This window comes from Amblyraja radiata, chromosome 33 (assembly GCF_010909765.2).
Source record: "Amblyraja radiata isolate CabotCenter1 chromosome 33, sAmbRad1.1.pri, whole genome shotgun sequence".
NCBI lineage: Eukaryota > Metazoa > Chordata > Chondrichthyes > Rajiformes > Rajidae > Amblyraja > Amblyraja radiata.
Window position 1 is genome coordinate 4,815,476 of NC_045988.1, and position 14,501 is coordinate 4,829,976.

Here is a 14,501-nt window from a genome sequence, read left to right on the forward strand (position 1 = left end):
TGGCGGCGCCTAACGGCAGCGGCTCGACTACAGTCGTCTGTCTTTTTTTATTTTTGTCTTGTTAAATGTATGTCTTGAGTTAGTTTTTATTTATTTTTTTAGCTGTGTATATGTGGGGGGTGGTGAGGGGGCTGTGGGGGAAACGGTTTAAATCTCTTCCCTGTGCGGGGACCCGACTATTCCCTGTCGGGTCTCGGATGTCGTTGGGCCTAACATCGTGGAGCCGGCGGCGACCTCCGGCCGGGACTAACCTGGGGGCTCCAGTTGCAGAGCCTGCGGAACTGACATCGCGGAGCTGGCCAACTTCGGAGCGGGAAGAGCTGTGGTGGCGTGCGGCTGCGACCCGACTTTTGGAGTTCGGAGGCACCGGCCGCAGACCCGGTGGAGGTGAACATCTGGAGCTCCAAGTCCCTGGTGGGAGACCGCTTTTCCGAGCTCCGCAACGGCGACTTCTCCCGCTGGAATGGGTTTAAGGACATGGAGCCGGGGCCTAACATCGCCCGGCGCGGCGTGGCTTAAACGGCCTCAGGACTTACTATCGCCCGCCGGGGGCTTTAACATCGGAGCCCCAGTTCGCCTCGACACTGCAGTTGGACTGTTGGACCACGGGAGAAGGAACAAAGGGAAGAGATAAAGACTTTGCCTTCCATCACAGTGAGGAGATGTTGGAGACTCACTGTGATGGATGTTTATGTAAACTGTGTTAAGTGTGGGTCTTGGATTGTTTTGTAATGTAAAAAAACTGTAAAAATGATATTTTGTTCAAACCTAAGTTTGAATGACAATATATCGCATTCTATTCTATTCTATATAAATGGAGATCTCTAATTCATCAATCCTGTTAAATCCAAATTATGCGCTATGGCAGAACTACCTGCACCCACTGTTGAGAGTACAGAACAAATAGAAAATTCCATTAGGGACATTATCCCGCTCAAAATGGTATGTGCTCAATTTACTTGTATAACTTTCCAACTGACTTTATCTTAAATCATGTGACACAAGGTAGAAATAAACTAATCGTAACTCCGATTTTATACAGAAACAACAAGATTAATACTCACTCTCTTACAAAAAATAGACCTTTAGTTAAACTCCCTGGCCTAGAAATTCAAAGGCCAATGCTTTTTCATACACTACGCAACTGAATTAAGCATAAAACTGATCACTCTAGCACTGCCAAGTACATAAAATACATATTAAAAGCCAATTCAACATTCCAAAATATCAATGCACAAGACCTTTTGCCATACAACAACATCTACATGCATGCATTGCATATTTAACACCATCGCTAAAACGCTAACATTCATATACATGACTGAGAAACAAAGTTGGCCTCAATCTTAAAAACAGATTTTAAAGAAGGCCTGCTGGGGTTCCACTTGTCCCTTCAAGTGGAACCCCAATGTCCACGCAATCATTGGAGAAATAAAGAGTACATTCCTCAGTCCAAAATGGCATTTCTGGCAACAGTTCAGTCAACGCAAGTCCATTCAAAACTGCTTATTAAGAGTTTGAGAAGGAACTGCAGATGCTGGAAAATCGAAGGTAGACAAAAGTGCTGGAGAAACTCAGCGGGTGCAGCAGCATCTGCGGAGCGAAGGAAATAGGCAAAGCTTCGGGCTGAAACCCTTCGGTTTCGGCCCTCCGATTTCCGGTGGAGCTCACTCTGGCCATGGAGGAGGCCCAGGACAGAAAGGTCGGATTCGGAATGGGAGGGGGAGTTGAAGTGCTGAGCCAACCTGAGATCAGGTTGGTTAATGCGGACCGAGCGGAGATGTTCGGCGAAACGATCGCCAAGTAGATCATATAGACTAAGCTTATGCCACTCATGCATTTTCTGAATTATATATGATTGCTGTACTTGATTACAATAAAGGCCAGCCAATTCTTTACATTTATGTGATTAAAAAATCCTCCTGCACAACCTTGTTACCATAGTATATCATGCAAATTAATTTGTAGTGCCCAATTAACAATAATAACATTGTATCTTTAATGTTGAATGAATTGTGCACCTTTTCTACACTAAAATATGATTTTTAAAAACTGAAACTGAAAATGGGCATGAATAACATTTTCAATCCTGTCCAGGTGGAGTCACTGAATGGACTGAATTTCAATTCACGGAATGTTGGTGAACAAAATATCTATTCAATGTGTTAAAGATACCAGTGACTAGTTATTAAATTATTTGTCTCTGTGCACAAATCTAATTTTAAATAAATCTGTTTATTTTTGCCTGATATTGAAATGGTCTTCTTGCATGATATGTAAAATCTCTTACAATAGACAGATGGATGTGATCTTCATTGGGATACATTGCAATGAACAAATACTTATCAGTCCCACATCAATATATTCTACTCGGGGCCATATATATATAAATATGTTGATCTCAGTTTAAAAGAGTCTGCGTGCTTATGAAAGTAGCCTTTGTGCTCTAAAACAAATCAATCATTTTCCAGAAAAGCCAGCATGTAACACCTGGCTTGTTTTATTAGCAAATAAAAGCCATTTACTCGCTTGGCCTCTTTCTCTGGAAATATATACTGGTCACTGTCAGTAGATCGAAGTACATCAACAGTCTGAGTAACTAACAATCTTCAAACATTTAAGAATTTGACAGCACATCACAGAATCATTCAACAAGCATTGAAGGATTGCAAGAAACACTGACTGATTCACACACTCCTTACAAAAGAAATGCTTTTTTTTCTTCTTCCCCAATAATTGATGGAATAACTGACTTCAACTACTACTTTGTTTATGTGCACGTAATTCCATTGAATCAAGCCAGTGATACAGTTCACTGCACTAAGGTATTACTATCTGTTCCCTTGCTCAAGATAACACTCGCTAAAATTGGCTAACACTTTACCACTGCAAGCAGTATTTCAAGAACTTTTTCAAGTCAAATGGGCTTTTCATCAATATTAAAGCTTCTTTCATGTTCATATGCTTTTGTTTAAAGCTCTGAAAAATATGAATTTTCCTAAAAGTTCAAATGAGGGCAGCACAGTTGTGCAGCTGGTGGAGCTGCTGCCTCACAGCACCAGAGACCCAAGCTTGATCCTGACCTTAGGTACTGTCTATGTAGAGTTTTGTTATTCTCCTTGTGACTGCTTGGGTTTCCTCTTGGTGCTTCAGTTTCTGCCCACATCCCAAAGACTTTGTAGGTTAATTGGCCTCTATAAAATTGTCCCTAACATGTAGGGAGTGGATGAAAAAGTGGGATAAAGTTGATCTAGTGTGAACGGGTGATCAATGGTCGGCATGGACTCAGTGAGCCAAAGACCTGTTTCAATGCTGTATTTCTAATATCTAAACTAAACCAAACTCTAAACTCACTTAAATTTGATGATGGTAGAGAGGTTCTGCATACTTACAAGTTAAAAATTCATCATTAAGTCATACTATCATACTATCATGTGTTGAAGGACATTTACCTCCTTCAAAAAGTGGGAGCTTAACTCTGGATTTTTACGTAGCTTCAAACCGAACTGAAAGTATATATGTTGATGCGTCATGGATCAGGAATCGTAAGCCACAAGACAGCTGACTTAATAACTCTTGTAAGAGGCTCAATGACAAAATGCAAGAATAGATCAGAAAGAAAATTCTAATCATTCATTTTGTTCATACTATACATGGTTTCAATTAATGTAATTAGAGATTGGAAAAATTACATTTATTACTGTAGGTATTGCTGTTTAGATTGCAGTGTCATTCTCGATGTACAAATGCTCAGAGCATGAAATGAACATTTTAGTAAGATGATTACAATACATTGCTCATGGAACTGCCTACTGCAATGGAAAACTTTGAATGCAGCTTAGTCAGAATTTTCTTCTTTTTTTTTTAGACCCTTCAAGCTCATTAAAATAAAGTCCCGCCTAGGCAACAATATCTTACCCAACAAGTCACAAGAAAGGGACAATTGTCAGAAATAAAAAAGGTTAGTCAGAAATACCAAATCTCAACTGATGATATGCAAGAAAAAGTTCATGCTGTTAACTGAACTTCAGAAAATCAGACACTAAAATTTGTATTTGTATACTAATATCTAATGAAGCATACAATATTGTATGTTGAACTGAATATTACATGGAAACAGATTTCAAATCCAAATACTCACCATTTTTGTGTAAAATAGTACTCAACAACCTTGGAGTTCAGCAGAAATTATGTTTCCTTTTCAGTTTCAGCTGTATGCCAAAAAGGTGGCTAACATGATATAACAATCTTGGAGTTAGAATCCTGCAAACACTCTTCTTCATTTATTTAAAGAGAGAAATGACATTTTTACTACAGGTTCAGAAATAGCAGGACTATTTATCATATCGTCAAAGGTACTGGGAACTCAATTAAAATATGAAGATACTGAATTCCACAAAAACACATTTTTGATAAACATTAACTGGCAGCATCAAATAGGTGAAACAAAGGATGTTAATTCTCAGTAAATAAACTTTATTCCATTGATACATTTTTATTTTTGGTGAAAAAAATTGCTTATTTGAAGAACAACTCCATTTAAATTGGAACGGGGGGGGGGGGGTGATTAGAATTCATTAATTCACTTGTGAATCTGAATTGGTGAGTGAATTATTACCCAGCTCTCTGGATGATCAATGCAAGTACTGCTGAGGCGGTTTCCAGTTTACTTTAGCTCACTGTTAAAAGAGAATGGGTCAAACTTACTTGCAGCTTCACTGCATGACAAGCACAAACGGACTGTTAAGAACCATTCATACACATAGATGTTTTGTGTTAGTTTCCAGCTACAACATAAATTGGGGTTCTCTATGGCTACCACTGAGTTTGGAAGGAAGTTGGAAGAGGGGTGCACAGAAAGCCAGATATCGTGCTCAAAATAAACGCCAAGATTATAAATACTTTTCAATGCTGTTGCAAGACGTGCAGTCTAAAATAAAACTGTACCACAATCCTAATTTCTGAAGACATTTTAAGCCCCTTGGGGCATGGCTTTGCAGTCCTATTCACAACTTATTGTAATTTGTCCTTTTCTCCTGTGCAACAGCCTGTCAAAGTAGGATCAGCGTTAGTTAATGCCTTTCTGTCACATCATATTGCAAACTGCTCCCAGGAATTCAAGTTGATATCACAGTCTCCTTTTAATAAATATTGTTTGAACAGACCACTGTGAAATATGTTTCTCTGTCAGCCACAGAAAACAATCTCATGCAGCCTGTCATCAGATCTCCTTAGAGAATGCCATGGACATGCCAGCTGAACCGTAATGTCTTGATCTGTGCCATTATAGCATAAGCCAAGTTTTGAGAGATTGGCATCTCGCCATGTATTATGCACAATGGTGCACAGGTTGTCATGGTGGAAAATTGCAAAGTCTTTTAAAAATAACTGATCAGTTTCATAAAAGTTTGTACGAGTGCCGTAAAGATTTTAGCCAACACCTTGCAGAGTTTAACCACTATGAAACTGGTTTATACTTTTCACAAAAAGATTGCTTATTACTGTCTTTTAGCACAATAGCGTAGCTAGATACCAAATTCACTCGCTGTGCTTCACATTAATTTCAAACTAAAGATAGAATGGAAGCAAATATGCAGGCCATAGGCTTACTAATTTATAAACATTGGAATAAATTACTACTTGGAAATCAAATTACATTGCTCCTAGTTTTGTACACATGATATAAGTTTTATGAAAAATAAACCATATTTATAAATCAAGAATTTCAACTTTATGTTTTGTTCTTGCATGTTAGATGTGAAATTTAAGATCTAATAAATCACTATGGCAGGACAAAGCACCAAATAATATCACATGCAGATTAATACACCAAAAATGAAATCATGTAATTGCACTATCATGAGAACTATTTGTCCTATTTAATAAAAATAACAATTTCAGTTCATTCAGAACATTTTTCTACCAAATCAATCATTCCAGATCACTGATAGTCAATGAAACTAAATTTGAGTTTCACTGTACCTTAATTGGTACACTAGACAATAAACTGACCTTTGAAACTAATAAAGAAAGTAAAAAAACGTACAGGCACAATTGCATGCCTTTTTTCCCTGCGAAATGGAACATGCTTTAATGTTCCAAATGCCTAATGATCAATGTTTACAGTGAACACTGTGATAATGTAAAAAAGAGTGGCCAATTTGTACAGAGCAACTTCCCACACACTCGCAAAGAACTGCAATAAAACTGCACAGGATAAAAAACAAAAAGGGAAATCAATTTGCTCCCTATAACTTTAAAACAAGTTGCAACCAAGGTATGCAAGATATGTAAATGCCTGTCAAAATATTTCATTTGAACATTTATATTTCTATAAAACCTACGTTTTTAAACACCAATCTGTTTCATCACAAAAAGGATAATTATATTGAGGTGTGGATGATGTCGATTCAAAATTGCAGCACAGCATCCTATAAAAATAGTAATAGTTGTCACCTCTGTTCACCTTTATCTTTCTTTTAAAATAAGAATAAAGGTCAAAGGCTTGGAAGCTTCAATTTATCAGTTTTTGTTACTGATCAAAATATTACTGCCAAATATAATTATCTTTTAAGCCATGAAATCATCTCCTATAGAAGTTACAAATGTTAACATTTTCAATTTTTTAATCTCAGCATCTTTTGATAATTCTTTAGTCACATTCTTATTCTGCAATAGAAATGTATAATAATCCAATCCAACACAATATAAAGCAATTATAAAACAAACCATAGTACGTCTAATACAGTCCTGATATTAGATACCTGTTATTAATTTTGCTCTGAAGAATGCACTGCCACAGTACATTTATCATAACATTATTACATTATGCCAATAAAATCTACTGTTTCACTATGGCTGACAAGATTTTTAATATCTGCTTTGGCATCATGATTGTATAGTTTCACCTATTTAAGGGGCAAAATTATTTTGTTTTAGTTGCTCCAATATTTTCCACAGTGATATTAACTCTCAAACTAAGTATTGCTGAATAAATGAAAAGGAAAAGCAAAAGAATGGACCTTTGATGCAAATTAAAACTGATTTGCTTGACACACTCATTCAATTCCCCTACATTGCAAGACCACAGTAGCTAAATATTGACCAAGTGGTGGAGATGATTACACACACATTTGGTAATTATACTGAAGTTCTTCCAACAAGTTTGGGTGCATATAGACTTGTGGACAATTTGAGAAACACCTGATGTCCTTGCCAATATTCCTCCATCACATATATCAAGTTGTTTACTGACCCAAAACATCACCTATCCATGTTCTTCAGGGATGCTACCTGACCCTCTGGGTTACTCCCTCATTTTGTGTCTTTCTAGTCATTAATTCATTGTTTACAGTGTAAAAGTGCACTTCAATGCATATACCTTGGGGCATTCACAGATGTAATAAGGTGCCATACAGATCTTTTCCCTTTCATTTCATCGTCCTGGCCAATACACGGAAATTAGGTAACTTACAGAAGTTTAACTTTTAGCACAGGCTCAGAAGTATCTGGAATGTGCTACAAAAATAGAAAACACTGGAAAGAATCACCCAGCGATGCGGCAAATTCTGCCTGTGTGAAAAGAGATGATGCAACTGATGGGAGAGGAGCAACTTTTCTCTGTGAACTTGTTATTTTCTGGTCATGTTAATACCAATTTGCAGACCTCATCATCATGACGCTGTAATTTTGCACTTTAGATCCACCAGTGTTGGGCACATGTTGCTTGTCAGCAGTCTACAAAGAGATGAACATGTATCGAGGCCACCATTAAACCTCTCATAGTGCCTCGGTGCCTATCTTTGGTCTTGGTTAGTAGAAGGCAGATGGTGGGTGGATAGTTTAGCCAATGCGATAGTGTGGCCAATATAACATCTGCAGACTCGATAGGATGGGGGTAGGTAGATAGTGAGGGAAGAGGTACATGCCTTTCCACTTTCTCGCTCGGTTTCCACAAGCTCTTAATGAAGATACTCAAAGTTTTCAGTAAAATCCTGGATGTTTCTTCTCCAGTTTGAGCACTCCTAGTCCAGAGGTTCCCAAAGGTCAGTGAGAATGTTACATTTTGTCAGGGAGGTTTTTAAAACATGCTTGACTCGTTTCCTCTGTCCTCCCAGTAATATCTAGCCATGACAAAGCTCAACAGTACAGTGCCTGTTTCAAGAGTCAGGTGATGGGCACGTAAACAAGATGGCCCATCTATCAGAGTCAGCTGTGTATAATTAGAGCCTGTTGCTGGGGATCTTGGTCCAGAAGAGAATGGTGACATTGTTTCACTTATCCTACCAATGGCTTTAGAGGATTTGTGGAGATAGCATATGTTGTTCGTCTTCAATACTTAGCTGTGCCTTATATAGGGAAGCTGCATCTTTGAATCATATAGGAAGCCAGGGATCAGCGCTGCCTGTTAGATTCCAAAACGTTTGTCGAGTTGGAGCTCCTAATCTTCAAGCATTTTTTTTTCTCAGGTGGCTAAAGTCGTTACTCATGCTCTGGACGCAGTGTAGAACCTCATAGAAACATAGAAACATAGAAATTAGGTGCAGGAGTAGGCCATTCGGCCCTTCGAGCCTGCACCGCCATTCAAAATGATCATGGCTGATCATCCAACTCAGTATCCCGTACCTGCCTTCTCTCCATACCCTCTGATCCCCTTAGCCACAAGGGCCACATCTAACTCCCTCTTAAATATAGCCAATGAACTGGCCTCGACTACCCTCTGTGGCAGGGAGTTCCAGAGATTCACCACTCACTGTGTGAAAAAGTTCTTCTCATCTCGGTTTTAAAGGATTTCCCCCTTATCCTTAAGCTGTGACCCCTTGTCCTGGACTTCCCCAACATCGGGAGCAATCTTCCTGCATCTAGCCTGTCCAACCCCTCAATGATGTTTGTTCCAGGTGGCTCCTGGGAAATGGAAAATGGTCCACTATAAAACCCTAAATACATAATCCTAGGAACTAATCTTCTTTGTTGTATCCTCCCATGAAACCAAGATTAAATACATGGTTTCCCAGTCCAATTCATACTTTACAACCTCTGATACAGTTATGAAACAAGCTTCTAAAACTTAAATTTGTTAACGATTATCACTTCTTTGTTTAACTAGTTCGCCTTCTACTTTTTTAATGTTGATCACATTTATAAATGTTATATATCGTAGCACTTCACTTAAAATTTTTGATTTAGAATAGAGGCCCTATTTTTGTCGTCAACTTTGCAATAAAGATTACCTTTTGTTTACAAAATTATTTAATAAACAACTACAGATGTTGGTTAATACCTAAAATGATACAAAGTGCTGAAGTAACTCAGCAGGTCAGACAGTATCTCTGGAGAACAGGGATAGGTGGGGTTATAGGTCAGTACCCTTCTTCATACTGTTTCAGTCCACTGAGTTACTATAGCACTTTGTGTCATTTCACCTTTGAACTAGGCGCCAATGGTGCTGGTCTGCATCAACGGGCCCTTCTTCACCAGGTGCCGCGCCGTCTGGTTGACAAGGCTGTTGTTGCAGCTTATGTTGTAGGCCCTGGCTGACAGAGCTTTCTTCAGCCCGCCACCACCGACAGGACGTGCTCCATCACCATGGGGCTCCCTCCCCTCTTACTAGCTGCCGCTTCTACCTGTCGACTGTCGCTTCGTCTGCTCTCTCCTCACCCCCCCCCCCCCACCACCTTCTCCTTCTCACCTGCATTCACCGACATCTTCCACCTTGAAATATGTCAGCGACTCCGGGGGAGGATAAGGAGGCAATGGTGATGGGGGAATCGGGAAAGTGGACAAAGCAATGAGAGAAGGAGGAGGAGGCAGCGGTGGAGGAGGGGGGAGCGGTCAAAGCTATGGAAGACAGGAAGAAGCAGAAACTGGTGAGAGGGGAGGGACTCCCACGGTGACCAAGCTTGTCCTGTCAGTGGCGGCAGCCTGAAGAAAGCGCTGATGGCCGGGGCCTACAATGTGAGCCGCAAGAACAGCCGTGTCCACTGGACGGTGTGCAGCAAGTGAAGAAGGGCTCCCTGGTGCACTTTGTGCAACATGTCGACTCTGCAAGGACTTGCTCTGCACCGCCTCCCTTGTTCGCGCTTGCCTGCCCAGCGAGCCCGAGCGGGAATTTCATATCTATGAAACGGACAGGAAGCTCTCGCCATTCTCCAGTTGCAATAGCACGGGTCATTCAGGAAACAGGACCACCTATTGTGAATTGTTTACACAAGTGTGAGTTTACATAACTCGCCTATTACCTAAGTCGGGGAGTGCCTGTATATGAACATTCGATACTCTAGTTTAATGGTTGCTGCAATACTTTTATAGAAATAGTTTATAAGCACTAATCAAAATTTCTATTTTTGGAAGGCTGCAGAAACCTAAAATAAATTTCAGAAAATAAACATGAAGCAAAATACAATAGATGATAGCCAAATTAACTAAAATAGAAAATGCTAGAAAAGATCAGCATCATGCGGTATCGTTGGACAGTGAAACAGTTAATATTTCAGTTCAATGACCTTGCATCGGAACATACTCATCTTTGCAACCATTTTGATGAAGGTCAGAGAAGTGAACTGTTAAGTCTCTCCACAGATCCTGCAAAACAAGCCAAGAATTTTCAACATGTTTTGTTTTTATTATGCTAACATAAACTCCAAGGTCTTCTTGTGATTATACCACTGAAATTAAATTACTCTATCTTTGTACAACACACCCTAAGTTAACTTGGAATGCATGCACACAAATATTTAGAAAGTAAGATCCAAACTTCAAATCAGATACATTTGAACTATGAATGTGTGAGTGCAATGTGCCAAATCTAGTGTTTGCAAAAATGCACAAATAATATTTCATACTTGGATAAAATAAATCATACAACTGAATTGTTCATTTGAATGCTTAATGTGAAACACACTTAGTATGAAATAGGCCAAAGGAAAACATCAAGGGGAGCAACAGGACTGTGCCACAGGAAAAAGGTAATTAAAAATAAGCAGGCAACCAGCTATGTTTAGTAATTTCTTTTTTCACAAACTAGTATTAATGCATGTTAACTGACCACTAAATACTGTTTCCATTGTCAGAGTAATAATGCTTCAGGTTGAACAACAGGAACTTGCAGTGTACAGCAGTATTTCCTGTTGTTTGTCTTTTGACTAGCTTGGTTCCTTTGAATGAACAGTGTTACACAATTTGTGAACAATGCGCAACAGTGCACTGCATTAACAATTATTTTTAATAGGTGATGAAACTATTTCTGAAAATACTCAGCAAGATTAGTTTATAATAGTAACTAACGTCACCAATCATTTAGCTGAAATCATGTCCAAACAAGGCCAAGTTAGATCTAACTTCAGCAAATCCACCATGGATATACAGTGGCTTATCTTTGATTTAAAATACCTGCTCAAAGCAAACAGGGACAAATATGCAGAACATATTTTTTCTGCTATGATGCCATTTCTCAGAAATTATATGGGGATTCTGCATGAGACAATTCTTCCAAAGATACCAATTAGGAATTCATACAACAATATTCCACTGCTACCGCAAGCACTTTAATATCTTGAACTTAAGTTTTACATATGCGAGGTAAACATGTGAACAGAAAACTATTTTTTTAAAACATCAGCATTTAAATATATTATTTCCTCTTAGCAGAACACTCTAATTTCTACACAGATCTTTTAAAGTTTTAAGATTATATATGTATAGCGATAGCATTATTAACGAAGCAATTGCAAAGACCCACGTTAATGTAGCCAGATAAATGTCACCACTCCACAGCAATAATATGCTGACCTACAAACACTATGTTGACTGAATAGCTATCAGAAACCATGCAATATAATCACATGCTTTAGTGTCAGGCAATCTGTCCAGCCAACAATTCCCAGTACTACCCCTGGCACAATTTAGTACTGGCTACAAACTTTCCCAGCTATCTTAAGCATTCAATCCTTTCTTCCAAAGGCTGGATTGTATTTAAAAAATATGCAGTATGCTAAATTAGATTTTCACAAATGGTACTGACGACCCTAATCTAATGGATATAAAATATAATTGGCATCATCAAATCAATCAGTTGTAAATTTAAATAAAACATGCTTCTTGCTTAAGAATGGTGAGACTATTTATTGTGAACCAGTATTTCCAATTCAATGACTCTTGTCTTGTGATCTAGGTTTATCTATGGGAGTGGCTGCGCTGCCTTGCAGCTGCGGCTCACCTGCAGTCCGTTTGTCTTTTCTGTTTTTTGTTTTCTTTTGTCCTGTTTTTGCGGTTTGTTTCGGTTTGTTTGGCTGTGTGTGTGTGGGGGGGTGGGTGTGGTGTGTTTTTTGGCTCTTCCTTCGGGAGGGGGATGCGACTTTTCCTGCCGTATCCCCGTCTCCGTGTCCGTCTGCGCTGAGGCCTATCGCAGAGCTGGCGGCCTCCAACTGCGACCGACCTCGAGGCTGTGGAGGCTGTGGAGCAGAGCCAGGACTTACCAACGCGAGCCTGGCCGACTTCGGGGCTGTGGTTGCGGTGCGACACAACTTCCGACCCGACTTTGGAGCCTCGGAGGCTCGGCCGCGGGTCAGTGGGCCAGTGGACGACATCATCGGGAGCTCGAGTTCTGTTTTCCGGAGCTCCCGCAACTACAGCTGCGTCCGCTGGACTGGAGGACGGCAGCTTCGGCAGCTTCGACCGCCCCGGGCCGCGGAGTTTGAACCGGCCCGTTTGCGGAGCTCGGATTCAGCCTGCGGGACTTACCTACCATCACCCGGCGGGGTCATAACAGCGGAGGCTTGGATTGCCTCGGCGCAGAGGGAAAGCAAGGAGGGAAGAGACAATGACTTTGGGACTTTAAACTGCGTTGGGTGTTTGTTATTTATTCTATGTTATGACTGCAGGCTAAACCATATTGTTTGTTTTGTTTTTGTTTTTGTCTTTTGTTTTTACCTTGTTTGGGATGTGTTTACCTTGTGTGGGACTAAAGATGGAAATTAGCTACTGGCTACAATCTTGCGTATTACATGTAAATGTTTATTAATATGCACTGTTCCTAATAAAATCAATTCAATTCAGTTCAATTAACACAGTTCAGGAAAAACTGCATTTCCATCAATGCAGTACAGTCATGCTAATAAGTTTCCCATATTAATTTCTTAATCCATCCGTCCAATTTCTCATTGTGCAACTAACATCTGGGACTACTGTTGTGGAACAGAGAAAATAATTTCCAGATACACCATGGAGATTAAAAGGGAAAATGTATTTCTTGACTCATAATTCGAGTCAGATTGCGTAAACTTTGCCAGCATGAACAATGTGTTAATGAGTGCTAATGCTGAACTTTATGATTGTTTTATAAGACTTGACAAAGATTGAACATAACCAGCCTGACCTTGAGCAAAGCAATGAATCTGATTCAGATTAGTTAATTGGAATATACGCCAGGGTGCAGTAACATTTCTGTGCACATGAAGCTCAGAGTATACGGTATGCACACAGTGATGGTAAATATAACAATAAACAAAATGATCAGTGAGTAATGGAATAACCAATTGAAATAGAGTTAAGAGTACATAGCAGCACTCTGGGAAGGTGGTATGAAAGAGATGATTGGTTCAGGAGTGTGAGAGCAGTGTGGAAGAAGCTATCCTTAAGACTAGCTGTCCGGCTCCTGTATTTTCTCCAATAATTAATTGGTATATCTTCAAACAATAACAGAGTGTTGGCATTAATATTTTTGATCCAAGTCAAATTGATAACGTGGCCAATATTTGTGAATAGATGCTAGTAGTTCTACTTCATTTCCACAAGCAGTGGCACAATCAGCTATTTAGAAAGTTGTCAACGTTCGTTAAGAAGACAACTGCAATAGCGGGATAGGTGATTTCATTGCAATGCTAGCCAATGTTTGAGATATTTATAAAGGAAATGAATAAAGGAATTAAATAATCCAAAATGATGTTACTGAAGGAAGGTGAAAGTCAGCCATTATTTCATTTGAATTTCCATTCCAGTGCAGAGAGAAATTTAAAAAACTACATTTCTATAGCATCGGGGATTTTCATAATCACTCTGTAAGCACCTCATTACTTTTATTAAATGCAATCCCTACAGTTAACAAAGACAAGTGGCATCCAATTGCACACAACTAGCTCTACAGATTACACTTGCAAAGTACAGATCCAAATATTGTTTTAAGTATGATGAAGAATGTCTGATTCTCACGTTCTGATGAAGGGTCGCTAACTTGAAACATTAACTCTGTTTCTTTTCTTACAAATGCGGCCTAACTTGCTGAGCATTTCAAATTTTTGTTGATTGTAGGTTTTATTTTGCCTCTGTTACTCTTCGAGGCAACAAGTTCCACGCTCCCAACATCCCCTGGGCGGAATGTTTTTCCTCATCTTTTCTCTTATACTTTTGCCAATGTCATTAATCGATAGCCCTGCTTTATTAAGATCTTTAACGATGAAAAGGTTACTTCCCATTCTCTATTCAAACCCCTAGTAATTTTATGCAAT

At 39.4% G+C, this 14,501-nt stretch overlaps 1 protein-coding gene across 3 annotated transcripts in view; it reads right to left on the reverse strand.

The window, feature by feature from the left end:
* LOC116991230 (serine/threonine-protein kinase SIK3-like) overlaps positions 1-14,501 on the reverse strand; it is a 191,219-nt gene that overhangs the window by 102,329 nt on the left and 74,389 nt on the right. The window lies entirely within an intron of this gene.